The sequence below is a fragment of the Oncorhynchus gorbuscha genome, unplaced genomic scaffold, assembly GCF_021184085.1.
Source record: "Oncorhynchus gorbuscha isolate QuinsamMale2020 ecotype Even-year unplaced genomic scaffold, OgorEven_v1.0 Un_scaffold_3808, whole genome shotgun sequence".
NCBI classification, from domain to species: domain Eukaryota; kingdom Metazoa; phylum Chordata; class Actinopteri; order Salmoniformes; family Salmonidae; genus Oncorhynchus; species Oncorhynchus gorbuscha.
Window position 1 is genome coordinate 1 of NW_025747969.1, and position 18,125 is coordinate 18,125.

Here is an 18,125-nt window from a genome sequence, read left to right on the forward strand (position 1 = left end):
GTTCTGTCGCTTGATTGGCGCGTCCGTCAGTCTCTCTTCCGGGTTCTCATCCCCAGTCTAACGGTCAAGCAGAGAGGGCCAATCAGACGATTGGTCGATACTACGCAGCCTTTCTTTCAGAAACCCTGCGTCTTGGGCAGAACAGCTCCCTGGGCAGAATACGCTCACACCCGCTTCCTTCGTCTGCTACCGGGTTATCTCCTGTTTCAGAGTAGTCTGCTACCAGCCTCCTCTGTTCTCATCCCAGCTTGCCGAGTCCAGCGTTCCTCCGCCGCCAAGCGTTTGTCCAACGTTGTGGAGCGCACCTGGAGTGAGGGTGAGGTCTGCACCTTGCCGTTACAGGGCACAGACTGTGAGAGCCGCCACAAACGTAGGGACAGAGTCCAAGGGTATTGTTGCGTGCCAGAGAGTGTGGTTTTCCACTTCGCACCTTCCTCTCACTTACAGCCGTAAGCGACTCTCATGGGTTCATTGGTCCGCCCGTGTCTCCCAGGTCGTCAACCCTGTACGCTGTGCGACCGTTCTTCCGCGACATCTTCGTCGCGTCCATCCTGTCTTCCATGTCTCCTGTGTCAAGCGCTTTCTTCGCACTCCCGTTCGTCTTCCCTCCCCTCCCGCCCTGTCGAGAGCGCACCTATTTACAAGGTACATAAGATCATGGACATGCGTTCTCGGGGACGGGGTCACCAATACTTAGTGGATTGGGAGGGTTACGGTCCTGAGGAGAGGAGTTGGGTTCCGTCTTCACATTCACATGAGTTATTACAATCTATGATTCTGTATTAATATCAGTGGTGTAGTGGTAAAAAAGGTGGGTCATGGATAAGACAAACAACCACAGACATAAACATATTACATTTTTAAAAATGTATCGTTTGCCTTTTGATTGTGTTTTAATGTAGGCCTGTAGGGAAGACAGGCCATGTCCAGATGTTCATATTGAAACATACAGTGTAAAAAATAAAAATGAATCCTAACTTGTTTTAAAGATTATTACAGATTGTCTCTGGGGATCCTAATGTGGGGCCCCAACGCCTAGTTTGGGACCACTGTACTAAACTCTCTCTGTTTGCTTCCTCTCATATCTATAAGCGACTATTTACCAGTTGTGCACTCATTCCCCCGAGAGCCGTTTTTGCAGTGGTGTAAAAATACTTTAAAATACTACTTAAGTCGGTTTTCACTTTACTATTGATATTTTGACATCTTTTACTTCACTACATTCAAAGAAAATACTGTACTTTTACTCCATACATTTATCCTGATACCCAAAACTACTTGTTACATTTTGAATGCTTTATGGTCCAATTACGCACTTTATCCCTTTTACTGCGTCTGATCTGGTGGACTTCAACACAGAGTATTATGTCTGCGTTGGGGTGTGCCCCCTGGCTTCCATAAAATACTTATGCCGTCTGGTTTGGTTTAATATAAGGAATCTCCAGTTATTTATACTTTTACTTTGATTACTAAGTATATATTAGCAATTACATTTACTTTTAACACTTAAGTATATTTAAAATCTTACACTTTGAGTTTTACTCAGTAGTATTTTACTGGGGACTTTCACTTTTACTTGAGTCATTTTCTATTAAGGCATCTTTACTTTTACTCAAGTATGACAATTGAGTAGTTTTTCCACCACTGCGTTTTTGTTTGTTTGGGGATGTCTGTAGACATGGCAGGAGAAGGGTTTTAAAATGGCCTTTTGTCCAGCACCTTGCAAACACACTGTCAGGGTGACAATACAGAGGCGGATGCAAGATGCAAGCAACGATGGTTTAATGAATACAGTTTACAACAGCAACAGGACAGACAGACTGTACTCAGACGGAATCCGACCCAGGGACTAGGGCGCATCTTCCAATGATTGCGTGCTGAGAAATCCAGGGGAGTGTGTCCGGAAGGGTAGGAAGGAGCACAGCAGATAATCCACACAAGGGCGGTGAGAGATGAGCACAGACACACGACACAACCTCAGGAGTAACGACACAACCTCAGGAAGTAACGACACAACCTCAGGGAAGTAACGACACAACCTCAGGGACAACAACCTCAGGGAAGTAAGTGGACACAACCCAGGGAAGTAACAATGATCTGACAACAAGAAACACTGGTTACAGAACATATAAAGGGAAGATAAGTGGTTCCAGCTGGAGCAGACAATCAGGCCGAGATTGGGAACCACGCCCACACAAATTGGAGAGAGAGAGAGAGAGAGGTGGAGAGAGAGAGAGGTGGAGAGAGAGAGAGAGAGAGAGAGAGAGAGAGAGAGAGAGAGAGAGAGAGAGAGAGAGAGAGAGAGAGAGAGAGAGAGAGAGAGAGAGAGAGAGAGAGAGGCAGTGGATTCATGAACCGTGACAGTCAGCAGCCAAGCAGCATTTCTAGTTTTGCCTACTTCTCTAGCGAGTTTAGATCAACACTGGAAGCAATATTTAGATGTTGACCCATCATTTATTGTCTTTATTGTGTACAAAATTTCCACTTGCGTTATTCATTTATTTGTCAAATTAGATAAAATTACAGAGGTCCGGATCTCTGTGTTCTCATATGTATGCTGAGCAAAAATATAAATGCAACATGCAACAATTTCAAAGATTTTACTGAGTTACAGTTCATATGAGGAAATCAGTCAATTTAAATAAATAAATGAGGCCCTAATCTATGGATTTCACATAACTGGGCAGGGTACAGGCATGGGTGGGCCTGGGAGAGAAATAAGCTTTTTGTGCGTATGGAACATTTCTGTGATCTTTTATTTCAGCTCATGAAACATACTGTAGGTTCAACACTTTAGATGTTGCGTATATATTTTTGTTCAGTGTATTTACAGTCATGATTGGAAAACCTGACTTTGTCAAATGACGAAGAAAACGACGCACTAAAACATGTAATTCCCTGTTAGTTGTGCACTCCAAAAGTGAATGCTTCAGTTGATGACATTGTTAGACTGCTTTCCCTGTTCAGGAAGACCACAATGTGTGATTTGTCCATTACACAAAAGAGGAAGTACTGTAGCTAACTAACAGAATTTGACAAAAGTTTGAGGTTGTTTTCACAAAGATTGTTGTCTGTGACAAAATTCTGACATTAGGTAGAGGTTGTTTTCACAAAGATTGTTGTCTGTGACAAAATGCTGACATTAGGTAGAGGTTGTTTTCTGTGACAAAATGCTGACATTAGGTAGAGGTTGTTGTCTGTGACAAAATGCTGACATTAGGTAGAGGACATTTGTTGTCTGTGACAAAATGCTGACATTAGGTAGAGGTTGTTGTCTGTGACAAAATGCTGACATTAGGTAGAGGTTGTTTTCTGTGACAAAATGCTGACATTAGGTAGAGGTTGTTTTCTGTGACAAAATGCTGACATTAGGTAGAGGTTGTTTTCTGTGACAAAATGCTGACATTAGGTAGAGGTTGTTTTCTGTGACAAAATGCTGACATTAGGTAGAGGTTGTTGTCTGTGACAAAATGCTGACATTAGGTAGAGGTTGTTTTCTGTGACAAAATGCTGACATTAGGTAGAGGTTGTTTTCTGTGACAAAATGCTGACATTAGGTAGAGGTTGTTTTCTGTGACAAAATGCTGACATTAGGTAGAGGTTGTTGTCTGTGACAAAATGCTGACATTAGGTAGAGGTTGTTTGTCTGTGACAAAATGCTGACATTAGGTAGAGGTTGTTGTCTGTGACAAAATGCTGACATTAGGTAGAGGTTGTTTTCTGTGACAAAATGCTGACATTAGGTAGAGGTTGTTTTCTGTGACAAAATGCTGACATTAGGTAGAGGTTGTTTTCTGTGACAAAATGCTGACATTAGGTAGAGGTTGTTTTCTGTGACAAAATGCTGACATTAGGTAGAGGTTGTTGTCTGTGACAAAATGCTGACATTAGGTAGAGGTTGTTTTCTGTGACAAAATGCTGACATTAGGTAGAGGTTGTTTTCTGTGACAAAATGCTGACATTAGGTAGAGGTTGTTTTCTGTGACAAAATGCTGACATTAGGTAGAGGTTGTTTTCTGTGACAAAATGCTGACATTAGGTAGAGGTTGTTGTCTGTGACAAAATGCTGACATTAGGTAGAGGTTGTTGTCTGTGACAAAATGCTGACATTAGGTAGAGGTTGTTTTCTGTGACAAAATGCTGACATTAGGTAGAGGTTGTTTTCTGTGACAAAATGCTGACATTGGGTGACAAAATGCTGACATTAGGTAGAGGTTGTTGTCTGTGACAAAATGCTGACATTAGGTAGAGGTTGTTGTCTGTTTTGACAAAATGCTGACATTAGGTAGAGGTTGTTGTCTGTGACAAAATGCTGACATTAGGTAGAGGTTTTTGTGACAAAATGTCATTAGGTAGAGGTTGTTTCTGTCACAAAATGCTGACATTAGGTAGAGGTTTGTCTGTGACAAAATGCTGACATTAGGTAGACAAAATGCTGACATTAGGTAGAGGTTGTTGTCTGTGACAAAATGCTGACATTAGGTAGAGGTTGTTGTCTGTGACAAAAATGCTGACATTAGGTAGAGGTTGTTGTCTGTGACAAAATGCTGACATTAGGTAGAGGTTGTTGTCTGTGACAAAATGCTGACATTAGGTAGAGGTTTTGTCTGTGACAAAATGCTGACATTAGGTAGAGGTTGTTGTCTGTGACAAAATGCTGACATTAGGTAGAGGTTGACATTTGTCTGTGACAAAATGCTGACATTAGGTAGAGGTTGTTGTCTGTGACAAAATGCTGACATTAGGTAGGTTGTTGTCTGTGACAAAATTTACATTTTTTGTCAACTTCGAGATGAAATGCTCAGCGTGTACCAGCTTCTTGGCAGAAAAATAAGAAGTACAGTATATACATTGTCACGACCTCGTGAGGAACCGTCTTCTAGCCATCGCCTATCCACCTTTCATTTTCCATTTGTTTTGTCTTGTTTTTCCACACACCTGGTTTACATTCCCTCATTACTTGTCGTGTATATAACCCTCTGTTCCCCCCATGTCTGTGTGTGAAATTGTTTATTGTAAAGTGTTTGTGCACTCTGACTGGTTCGCGACGGGTTATTTTGTACCCAGATTTTGTTGTTCTGGGTTTTACCCAGTTCTGCTCTCCTGCGCCTGACTTCCCTGCAGCCAGTCACACACCCCTTACAAAATTAAGATGGATGATAGCCACCCAAGCAACCTCTTGCAAAACTGATTGTGAAATCTGTGTTTTTTTGCTTTGACACATCAAACCACATTTTCCTTTTTCTCAAACATGTCTGAAAGCATCTGTCTCTATTTCAAAAAGTTCACATATTTAAAAATAAATGCACAACAACGATATAAAAAGAGAACTAGCTGAACTTTAAGCCATATAAGGTGCTTTGGTTGTCTCAGCTACATAAAAATAAATGGTATCTTATTGCTTCACCAATCATCTTGCCTATATCTCTGGGACTTTATTATTTTGGTTGTAGGTTAACATCTGATTTCCTGTGATAACCACTTAACATGTCTTAGTAGAGAGTGAAATATATTTGTAGTCATGTGTGCCAGATCAAACCTCTTGATACTGGGCCCAATATGAGATCACTCTGCAGGAAAAGGCTGTGAGATGACAATAGGCCATACAGTACAGTGGCTCTGGAGAACGTGCCTGTCTTGATAGTGGCATACTCTGTTTTTCCACCGCTCTCCAGACTCACTGCTGCGTTCCTTTTTCCTTTCATGTAGACGATGGTGGAGTATGTCACTGAGGGATCCTCCTGTAGAGAGGACAGTAAGAGACACAGGCACTGCTGCTGACATCTAGGGATGCACAGATTTACACTCATTTACACTATAGATAATGTTTATACTAACAAACACACACCGTCTCTTTCTCTCACGCTCACTCTCTCTCTCACTCACGCACGCACACGCACGCACACACACACACACACACACACACACACACACACACACACACACACACACACACACACACACACACACACACACACACACACACACACACACACACACACACACACACACACACACACACACACACACACACACTGTACTTCTCTTACTGGAGCACTGAGGGGTGTTGTTGTCTCCTCTTGGTTGTTGTTTCTGGGTTCTTGAACCGTATCATACATTACAGAGGGATCATCCTAGAGAGGAGAGATACAATGAGACACCACAGGTGGCTGGTGGCACCTGAATTGGGGAGGATGGGCTCATAGTAATGGCTGGAATGGAATCGATGAAATGGTATCGAACCCGTTTTCTATGTGTTTGATACCATTCCATTCACTTCATTCAAGCTGTTATTATGAGCCGTCTTCCTCTCAGCAGCCTCCTGTTTGAGACAAAACAGTGACTTCCACAGCACAGGAATTGCACAATGATCGAGACATTATCTTTCTTGAGACCCTAATTTGGCCACTGAATTTGACATGACTTCATCCAGTAACAGTCTTTAAGACACATACAAACACACTGTCTCTTACTAGTGCACTGAGCGGTATTGTTGTCTTGTCGCTTAAACCAGTGGTTCTGTCTGCAATCGTGGAACACATTGCAGAGGAATCATCCCAGGAGAAAGAAAATAAGACACACCTACAGTAACATTGTCCCATTAACCGTATAATATCACAATGATAAGTGAGATGTGAAAAGTGGCAGTAATAAAGCCTCTCTTGAAAAAGCCGAACCTTGACCCAGAAAATATAAAGAACTATCGGCCAATATCGAATCTCCCATTCCTCTCGAAAGATTTTGAAAAGGCTGTTGCGCTGTTACTGCTTTCCTGTAGACAAACAATGTATACGAAACGCTTCAGTCTGGTTTTAGACCCCATCATAGCACTGAGACTGAACTTGTGAAGGTGGTAAATGACCTTTTAATGGCATCAGACCGAGGCTCTGCATCTGTATCTCTGCATCTGTATCTCTGCATCACATATCTCTGCATCTGTATCTCTGCATCACATATCTCTGCATCACATTCTTCTGGAGTGATTGGAAACCCAAACTGGTCTACACGGACAAGTTCTGGCCTGGTTTAGAGCTTATCTGTCGGAAAGATATTAGTTTGTCTCTGTGGGTGGTTTGTTCTCTGACAAATCACCTGTACATTTCGGTGTTCCTCAAGGTTCCCTTTAGGACCACTATTGTTTTCACTATATATTTTACCTCTTGGTGATGTCATTCAGAAACATAATGTTAACTTTCACTGCTATGCGGATGACAAACAGCTGTACATTTCAATGAAACATGGTGAAGCCCCACAATTGCCCTCCTGGAAGCCTGTGTTTCAGACATAAGTAAGTGGTTAGCTGCAAATGTTGTACTTTTAAACTCGGACAAAACAGAGATGCTTGTTCTAGGTCCCAAGAAAAAAAGAGATCTTCTGATGAATCTGACCATTAATCTTGATGGTTGTACAGTCGTCGCAATTAAAACTGTGAAGGACCTCTGCGTTACTCTGGACCCTGATCTCTCTTTTGACGAATATATCAAGACTGTTTCAAGGACAGATCTACGTAACATTGCAAAAATCAGAAAATTGATGCAGAAAAATTAATCCATGCTTTTGTCACTTCTAGGTTAGACTACTAACTAGAACCAAAAAATGTGATCATATTACTCCAGTGCTAGCCTCTCTACACTGGCTTCCTGTTAAGGCAAGGGCTGATTTCAAGGTTTTACTGCTAACCTACAAAGCATTACATGGGCTAGCTCCTACCTATCTTTCCGATTTGGTCCTGCCATACATACCTACACATACGCTATGGTCACAAGACGCCGTGCCTCCTGACTGTGCCTAAAATTTTTAAGCAAACAGCTAGAGGCAGGGCTTTCTCCTATAGAGCCCCATTTTTATGGAATGATCTGCCTACCCATGTGAGAGACGCAGACTCGGTCTCAACCTTTAAGTCTTTATTGAAGACTCATCTCTTCAGTAAGTTATATGATTGAGTGTAGTCTGGCCCAGGAGTGTGAAGGTGAACGGAAGGCACTGGAGCAGTGAACCACCCTTGCTGTCTCTGCCTGGCCGGTTCCCCTCTTTCCACTGGCATTCTCTGCCTCTAACCCTATTACAGGGGCTGAGTCACTGGCATACTGGTGCTCTTTCATGCCGTCCCTAGGAGGGGTGCGTCACTTGAGTGGATTGAGTCACTGACATGATCTTCCTGTCCGGGTTGGCGCCCCACCTTGGGTTGTGTCGTGGTGGAGATCTTTGTGGGCTATACTCGGCCTTGTCTCAGGATGGTAAGTTGGTGGTTGAAGATGTCCCTCTAGTGGTGTGGGGGCTGTGCTTTGGAAAAGTGGGTGGGATTATATCCTGCCTGTTTGGCCCTGTCCGGGTTATCGTCATGGGGACACAGTGTCTCCGACCACTCCTGTCTCAGCCTCCAGTATTTATGCTGCATTAGTTTATGTGTCGGGGGCTAAGGTCAGTCTGTTATATCTGGAGTATTTCTCCTGTCTTATCTGGTGTCCTGTGAATTTAAGTATGCTCTCTCTAACTCTTTCTTTCTCTCTCTCAGAGGACCTGAGCCCTAGGACCATGCCTCAGGACTACCTGGCGTGATGACTCCTTGCTGTCCCCAGTCTATCTGGCCGTGCTGCTGCTCCAGTTTCAACTGTTCTGCCTGCGGCTATGGAACCCTGACCTGTTCAACGGACGTGCTACCTGTCCCAGACCTGCTGTTTTCAACTCTCTAGAGACAGCAGGAGCGGTAGAGATACTCTGAATGATCCTCTATGAAAAGCCAACTGACATGTATTCCTGAGGTGCTGACCTGTTGCACCCTCGACATCCACTGTGAGTATTATTATTTGACCATGCTGGTCATTTATGAACATTTGAACATCTTGGCCATGTTCTGTTATAATCTCCACCTGGTACAGCCTTAAGAGGACTGGCCACCCTCATAGCCTGGTTCCTCTAGGTTTCTTCCTAGGTTCTGGCCTTTCTAGTGTGTATTTCCTAGCCACAGTGCTTCTACACCTGCATTGCTTGCTGTTTGTGGTTTTAGGCTGGGTTTCTGTACAGCACTTTGTGACATCAGCTGATGTAAGAAGGGCTTTATAAATGCATTTGATTGATTGATTGTTCTATCTATCTTCCTTTCCCATCACTCTCAATGTGATAGAGCTTCTAAATGATTTATTTACCTTTTTCTCTCCTTCTGTTTTGCTCCCACGACTTTTCTCTCCTGTGTTTTTCTTTCCTGGGGATTAAAAACAGAGTTTAATTCACAAAACAAATCCTTTCCACATTCCACTGAAGTCATTGCTTTTCTGAGTTTTTGCAATTATGGAATACATACTGTACCTTTGTTTCTCTTGTATATGTACCAAGCCACTCCAGAGGTGATCAGTATGACTGGTAGAACAGCCAGTAAGGTGTATTGGATTGTATTGTATTGTTGAGGGAAGCAGATGGATCTTCTTCTGAAGTCCCCACTGTGTCTGCCCCCTAAAGGACATGACAGTGTTCTGTCAATCTACAGTGTAACAGATAGTTTGGCTGTTTGCAAAAGAGAACTCTTCCAGTACAGTCCAATACAATAGGTTATGGGGTCAGCTTGACTACTGATGTCATGCAGGTGAAAGAGGACCCAAAAGCGACTTAACAGAAACAGAGTTTATTTAAGTCCAAACATGGGAATAACAGAAATCCTCTAGTCTGTAGAGGGGAATAACTGGAGAAGCGGCCACAGACTGCAGGTCGCTTCAAGAGGTAGGCGCAGGCCGTAGTAGACAGAGACACCTGCTCACACGCAGCATCTGATGAAGGCAAAAACACGACAGGACAGGGCTGATACACAATCACAGCAAAAACACGACAGGACAGGGCGAAACGCAATCACAGCATGGTGAATACTAAACAAGGAACCGACGGGACAGGAACGGAACACAAAGGAATAAATAGGGACTCTAATCAGGGGAAAGGATCGGGAACAGGTGTGGGAAGACTAAATGATGATTAGGGGAATAGGAACAGCTGGGAGCAGGAACGGAACGATGAGAGAGAAGAGAGAGCGAGAGAGTGAGAGAGGGAGGTGGGGAGAGAGAGGGATAGAAGGAGGGAAAGAACCAAATAAGACCAGCAGAGGGAAACGAATAGAATGGGGAGCACAGGGACAAGACATGACTATAATAAATGACAAACATGACAACTGATTGTTGTTCAAAGTTCTGTAAATGTACTGGCCCTTTGATGGGAATATGGGTTATATAAACAGAGACATACCTTTAAATGATTTCATTTTTATATTATTTTTATGGAGAAGAATTTCATGACAAACATTCACTGACCTTTAGGTGACATTGTTGGTATTAGGAATGTTGTAATGTCTAGTCCATTTGGTTGAGTTAATGGTGGATGTTTGGTGGTAGTGGTTGTGAGGGGTTGGTATTTCCCTAACAGACAAGAGGAACATTAGCCAGAGCAAAGGCACATTACAAAACTATATTATGTAACTTAGTCAAATGAGTAAGAACATTTGGTGAAATGTGTTATCAATTTCACTCAACTCAGTCTGTCAGTTTGGGTAATCTACATACTGCACTGCTGTTGGCCTGGAAGGGCCCTTGTCTTACAGTATTTTGTTACAATATCTAGAGTTTTTAAGTTTTAATTTTTTGCTGTTACAGCTAACTTTCTAATATTTACAGTATGCTGTTACAATATCTACAGTATGCTGTTACAATATCTACGGTATGCTGTTACAATATCTAAGGTATGCTGTTACAATATCTACGGTACGCTGTTACAATATCACAGTATGCTGTTACAATATCTACGGTATGCTGTTACAATATCTACGGTATGTGGTTACAATATCTACAGTATGCTGTTACAATATCTACAGGGTATGCTGTTACAATATCTACAGTATGCTGTTACAATATCTACGGTATGCTGTTACAATATCTAAGGTATGCTGTTACAATATCTAAGGTATGCTGTTACAATATCTACAGATGATTTCCAAAGTGAGTAGATAATATCAATAATGATGTTCTTAAAAAGATTGAAGTGATTAATAGGTAGGATTGTCTGTCTTACTTTGAATATCAATTTTGACGTCTGTCATTTGAGTCTCACTGATTTGGCACCTGTACCATCCCTGATCAGGGTCCTCGGTGACGTGTGAGAGGAGGACAGAGAGGTTCCCAGGAGAGGTGCTATTAAACATCTCACTCTGCCTCTGTACAGATCACTCTGGGTTGATATTATCCCAGGTGTCTGTTGATCTCTGAGTTTAGTCCATGTGAGGGCTGGGAGGTTTAGCCTGGGTTTTACTACAGGAGCAGGGCAGGAGAACAGACTGGCCTGGGAATCCATTGACCACCCTTGATCGAGGTTCTGACAGAGTGCAGCCTGTTGAAACACGAAGCAAGGGTTATTAGGATATCTTTTCTGATTACAGAAAATCATAGATCTCTACAACTACTACCATAAACACTTAACAAACAATTACAACAAACATTACAAACAATACATAACAAACATTACAAAAAAGATTACTGCTCCCTGTCTTATATCTTGAAATGGCTAGGATATGTTTTAAGATGGGCCAAATCATTAATTGTGTATCGATAGTTTTATTGAAGTGTGTTTCCTGTTTGAGGTTTCTATATACACAGCGATGTAAGCTTGATATTAGCTGCATCTCTTACCTTCAACAGTGAGTTCGACGTCACTGTATTTTTCATGGCTGAATTGGCACCTGTACCACCCTGATCATCCTCGGTGAGGTGTGAGAGGAGGACAGAGAGGTTCCCAGGAGAGGTGCTATTAAACATCTCCACTCTGCCTCTGTACAGATCACTCTGGGTTGATATTATCCCAGGTGTCTGTTGACCTCTGAGTTTAGTCCATGTGAAGCTGGGAGGTTTAGCCTGGGTTTTACTACAGGAGCAGGGCAGGAGAACAGACTGGCCTGAGTAGACAGTGATCTTACCATAGTTAGTGACTAATATAGTGCAGCCTGTTGAAACACAAAGCAACATAAGCCATAATGTTTTAATGTCATTGCAGGATTACAGAGCTCCATTAACAAAACACCATCAAATATGAGATCTGTATGTAACTGTACCAACAGATTATTTTGTGGCACTTTTCATTTTGCTCGTTATCTTAGGTAAACAGCAATCCACTTATGTTGACTTTGGAACATCGACAGATCTGAGAGGTTTCATCAGCATTTGAATTGTTTAAATCGATGCGATAAAACATTGTTATTAAACCATACAACCAAGAAATCTTATGCATTCAAATCTGGATTGAAAAAAATCAACCAGCAACATTTTCTGTGTTTACTAGGTAGGAGCGTATGCAGTATGTATTTCTAAACTGCAAGATATTCTGCTAGGAGGTTTCTATTTTCAACACATGCCAGATGTTGTTTGAATACATTTATCTGACACTTTTACTTATGCAGGGTAGGTAGGAGGTTATCTTATGCAGGGTAGGTAGGAGGTTATCTTATGCAGGGTAGGTAGGAGGTTATCTTATGCAGGGTAGGTAGGAGGTTATCTTATGCAGGGTAGGTAGGAGGTTATCTTATGCAGGGTAGGTAGGAGGTTATCTTATGCAGGGTAGGTAGGAGGTTATCTTATGCAGGGTAGGTAGGAGGTTATCTTATGCAGGGTAGGTAGGAGGTTATCTTATGCAGGGTAGGTAGGAGGTTATCTTATGCAGGGTAGGTAGGAGGTTATCTTTGCTATACATATGACATTATCTACAGGTTAGGATATTGTAGGACTCACCTGCAGTGATATGAAGTAAAGAGCTGATCAGACACACAGAGACCCACATGGTGACTGTCCACTGATGTTGAGCGATATGATGTAAACCAAGATAGAGACTGTTTGTTCAGTGTTTATTATGCGAAAACGTTCAATGCAGCTGTTTTTATCAAACCATCTCTGGGTAACAATGAAAGTACAAATGTGGCGTCTGAAGTGGCCACAGAATTTACAGCGATGCAGCGTCCACAGAAGTCAGGGGTATTCATACTTCTTGCTTCACGGAGCAGAGCTGTTGTGAAGGAAGTTGTGAAGGACCTGAGTTTATGTTTTTCCTGGATGTACCCCCCCTACTGTCTACCAATCATGTCAATGTGCAGAGCCCTCTGCAGTGTTACACAATTTGGGAGGCGCATGACGATGCGGTACAGAACTTGATTTGGCCTCTGCAAGCCTCCGGAGGCTCCGCAATTACATTGCTGGATCAAGCAAAAATCATGTATTTAATAATATATGCCATTTAGCAGACGCTTTTATCCAAAGCGACTAACAGTCATGTGTGCATACATTCTACGTATGGGTGGTCCCGGGGATCGAACCCATTACCCTGGCGTTACAAGCGCCATGCTCTACCAACTGAGCTACAGAAGGACAATATATCAAGGTCTGAAAGTCTCGTTCCTATTGGCCAAGTATTATATCAAGGTCTGAAAGTCTCTATATTATTCCAACCTCATAGTGTGGAAGTATAAAACACAGGTATATTACGTTTTTGACTGCACTGGGCCTTTAAGGGACTGAATTTGACACACTTCTCCCCCTGAGTGTTGACTGCTAATGGTATTTCTGAACGTGTGACTGTATTCAGGGAAATCGGCTAGTGTATGAAGGCCGTGCTCCTCACTTCCTGACTCTCAACCCACATCCAGATCCAGGCCTCTCTAACAGGCCTCTCTGCTTGTCCTTTTCTCTAAATAGTCCTATTACTCTCATTAGAGTCAGCTATTCTCAGACTGAAATGTGTCTATGTAGGAGATGATTATCTGTGTAGTATGCATAGTATGATGTAATGTAATGACAGTTACTCGTACCCTTAATCAGTCCCTTTCCTGTGTGTGTGTGTGTGTGTGTGTGTGTGTGTGTGTGTGTGTGTGTGTGTGTGTGTGTGTGTGTGTGTGTGTGTGTGTGTGTGTGTGTGTGTGTGTGTGTGTGTGTGTGTGTGTGCGTGTGCGTGTGTGTGTGTAGAATTGTTCTTCTATCCTCGTAGGTACCTGAAATCCCCAAAAGTCCCTACAAAGATAGTGAAAAAAGTAAAATTATATTTTAAGTTACACTTAGTAAAAAAGTGTTATTTGGCTGTCCCCATAGCAGAACCCTTTTTGGTTTCAGGATAACCCTTTTGGGTTCCCTGTATGAAACCAAAAGGGTTCAACCTGGAAGCAAAAATGGTTCATCAAAGGGTTCTCCTATTTAGGTTGTAAATAGGGTTGGAGTCAGTGTAACAGAATAACTTTACGTCCGTCCCCTCGCCCATACCCGGGCGTGAACCAGGGACCCTCTGCACACATCGACAACAGTCACCCTCGAAGCATCGTTACCCATCGCTCCACAAAAGCCACGGCCCTTGCAGAGCAAGGGGAACTACTACTTCAAGGTCTCAGAGCAAGTGACGTAACCGATTGAAACGCTATTTAGCGCGCACCGCTAACTAAGCTAGCCGTTTCACATCCGTTACATCAGGGTTAGGGTTAGGGTTGGAATCAGGGTTAGGGTTAGGTGTAAGGACTTAGAGTCAGGGTTAGGGTTAGGGTTAGGTGTAAGGACTTAGAGTCAGGTTAGGTTTAGGGTTAGGGTTAGGTGTAAGGACTTAGAGTCAGGGTTAGGTTTAGGGTTAGGTGTAAGGACTTGGTGTAGAGTCAGGGTTAGGGTTAGGGTTAGGTGTAAGGACTTTGTTTAGAGTCAGGGTTAGGGTTAGGGTTAGGTGTAAGGACTTGGTTTAGAGTCAGGGTTAGGGTTAGGGTTAGGTGTAAAGACTTGGTGTAGAGTCAGGGTTAGGGTTAGGTGTAAGGACTTGGTGTAGAGTCAGGGTTAGGGTTAGGTGTAAAGACTTGATTTAGAGTCAGGGTTAGGGTTAGGGTTAGGTGTAAGGACTTGGTTTAGAGTCAGGGTTAGGGTTAGGGTTATACTTTTTAACCCAATTCCTCTTTCAGCCTCCATACTGAGTATTTACAACTGAATATGATTGAAGGAACGACCCCATCTAGTGGAAGAATAATAGACATGAAAAAAGCACAATCCTCATCCCTGTATGTTCAAATGTATTTTATTCAAGTGCATGCACACATTTCATGTTAATATAGTTTTTTGCATAATTTTGATCTACGAACAGTGATACATTTGGATATGATTTCAGCATATGTAACCAAATCAATCAGATATTGTATTTCCAAAACTACAGTACTGTCATTTCAAACTCTTATTAAAAACCGATTGGCAGCAGGGCAGAATTATTCGATTTGTGGATGTGTGTTAGGAGCATTATTTCATCTGTGCCAGGCAGTGCTATCAGATGTATTCTGGTCTCACCACAAAGCAAAAGTCATACTGGCCTTCAGGACAGGGGTAGGACAGGGCCAGACTGCTGTTAGTAGGGATCTGGGCCATGTCGTTCTTGAAGTCCTGGACGTGAAACACATACCTGCCCTCACATGTTAGGAGCAGTCGGTTGCTGAAGTGAACACTGTTGGTCTGGTTTTGTCTGAGGCTGCTTTGGAGAGAGAGAATGGCAGTGGGGAAGGAAATACACCTGGAACATTCTCGTTGGTTCTTAAAGACTCTTGCTGACCAACTGATGGGGTTGGTTTCCTTGGTCTGGTAAATCACACTATTGTGGTTTGGTGTTGTGAATGAGTTGACATAGTCTGGGGCTGGAGTGGAACTTGAGCTTGAGGAGTACACCACATGATTGGATGATGCCTGATCATAGGGAAGTCTACTCCAAAAAATATAAATCATGTCATTGTCCTACTAACAACGTAATTCACAAATTAACATGACTTATGTGTGATGAATAGAGAAATGGAAATATCAGATTTCATTGTGTCGTTGGCCAACTGAACTTATCCTGGTCCCAGATCTGTTTGTGTTGTATGGCCATGGCATGTGGCATGACAATAACCATAGGAGTTGACTAGACAGTACAATCCAGGCTACAGGGAACTCACTGAATAGATTCCATGTTGCAGAGTCCAGGGACATGGAGAAGCATTTACATTACATTACATTTAAGTCATTTAGCAGACGCTCTTATCCAGAGCGACTTACAAATTGGTGCATTCACCTTATGACATCCAGTGGGACAGTCACTTAACAATAGTGCATCTAAAACTTAGGGGGGGTGGGGTGAGAGGGATTACTTAACCTATCCTAGGTATTCCTTAAAGAGGTGGGGTTTCAGGTGTCTCCGGAGGGTGGTGATTGACTCCGCTGTCCTGGCGTCGTGAGGGAGTTTGTTCCACCATTGGGGGGCCAGGGCAGCGAACAGTTTTGACTGGGCTGAGCGGGAGCTGTACTTCCTCAGTGGTAGGGAGGCGAGCAGGCCAGAGGTGGATGAACGCAGTGCCCTTTGTTTGGGTGTAGGGCCTGATCAGAGCCTGGAGGTACTGAGGTGCCGTTCCCCTCACAGCTCCGTAGGCAAGCACCATGGTCTTGTAGCGGATGCGAGCTTCAACTGGAAGCCAGTGGAGAGAACGGAGGAGCGGGGTGACGTGGAGAGAACTTGGGAAGGTTGAACACCAGACGGGCTGCGGCGTTCTGGATGAGTTGAAGGGGTTTAATGGCACAGGCAGGGAGCCCAGCCAACAGCGAGTTGCAGTAATCCAGACGGGAGATGACAAGTGCCTGGATTAGGACCTGCGCCGCTTCCTGTGTGAGGCAGGGTCGTACTCTGCGGATGTTGTAGAGCATGAACCTACAGGAACGGGCCACCGCCTTGATGTTAGTTGAGAACGACAGGGTGTTGTCCAGGATCACGCCAAGGTTCTTGGCGCTCTGGGAGGAGGACACAATGGAGTTGTCAACCGTGATGGCGAGATCATGGAACGGGCAGTCCTTCCCCGGGAGGAAGAGCAGCTCCGTCTTGCCGAGGTTCAGCTTGAGGTGGTGATCCGTCATCCACACTGATATGTCTGCCAGACATGCAGAGATGCGATTCGCCACCTGGTCATCAGAAGGGGGAAAGGAGAAGATTAATTGTGTGTCGTCTGCATAGCAATGATAAGAGAGACCATGTGAGGTTATGACAGAGCCAAGTGACTTGGTGTATAGCGAGAATAGGAGAGGGCCAAGAACAGAGCCCTGGGGACACCAGTGGTGAGAGCGCGTGGTGAGGAGACAGATTCTCGCCACGCCACCTGGTAGGAGCGACCTGTCAGGTAGGACGCAATCCAAGCGTGGGCCGCGCCGGGAGATGCCCAACTCGGAGAGGGTGGAGAGGAGGATCTGATGGTTCACAGTATCGAAGGCAGCCGATAGATCTAGAAGGATGAGAGCAGAGGAGAGAGAGTTAGCTTTAGCAGTGCGGAGCGCCTCCGTGATACAGAGGAGAGCAGTCTCAGTTGAATGACTAGTCTTGAAACCTGACTGATTTGGATCAAGAAGGTCATTCAGAGAGAGATAGCGGGAGAGCTGGCCAAGGACGGCACGTTCAAGAGTTTTTTGGAGAGAAAAGAAAGAAGGGATACTGGTCTGTAATTGTTGACATCGGAGGGATCGAGTGTAGGTTTTTTCAGAAGGGAAGCAACAGCAGCCACAGAGAAGTGATTCAAGGCCTCAGCATTTTCACCAACCAGCTTGGGAAACTGACAAACAGACAAGCAATAGAGTGAGGGTTCTCACAGTCTAGCCCACGTGTTCTTGCCTCATGGTATTAACCATATTAAGTTTTGCCTCTAGGGGTGCTCTTGAGCCAAAAGGGGTCTTCTATATAGGCCCATCTCCCCACATCCAGGAGCAAAACCATTGGCCTAAAGCTTTAATGTCTATATATTGTAGCGACCCGCACAGACCCGCACAGACAGTGTGTTATGTGTTAGGCTAGTAGGTGGTTGTGATGTACTTACCAGTACCCAGTGTTCGCGGGGTCCGACATGCCAATCAACCTGCTCCGACATGCCAATCAACCTGCTATCTGCCAATCACAGGAATGCCTGGAAGGTTCTGATACCGGGCATCCTGGCGGTTTGCGGAGTGGCGTGGAGGAGGGTTGGGCAGGGGGATGGAACATTGGAAGTTAAGACCAGGTTTAGCCTTTGTTCTCCCTCTTACGTCTGGGCTTCACAAGAGAAGGTCACGATTGGCTTGTGAGTTATCTTTCATTTATTTGGCGTGGGCTAC

General features: G+C 43.8%; 1 long non-coding RNA gene across 1 annotated transcript; it reads right to left on the reverse strand.

Moving 5' to 3' along the window:
- Window positions 1-5,621: 5,621 nt before the first annotated feature.
- LOC124028141 lies at window positions 5,622-9,407 on the reverse strand. Its single transcript, XR_006837558.1, has 4 exons — window positions 9,307-9,407; window positions 9,147-9,202; window positions 6,051-6,134; window positions 5,622-5,741 (listed from the first exon to the last, which is right to left on the reverse strand). It is a non-coding gene; the product is annotated as an uncharacterized LOC124028141 (long non-coding RNA).
- Between the last annotated feature and the right edge of the window lie 8,718 nt (window positions 9,408-18,125).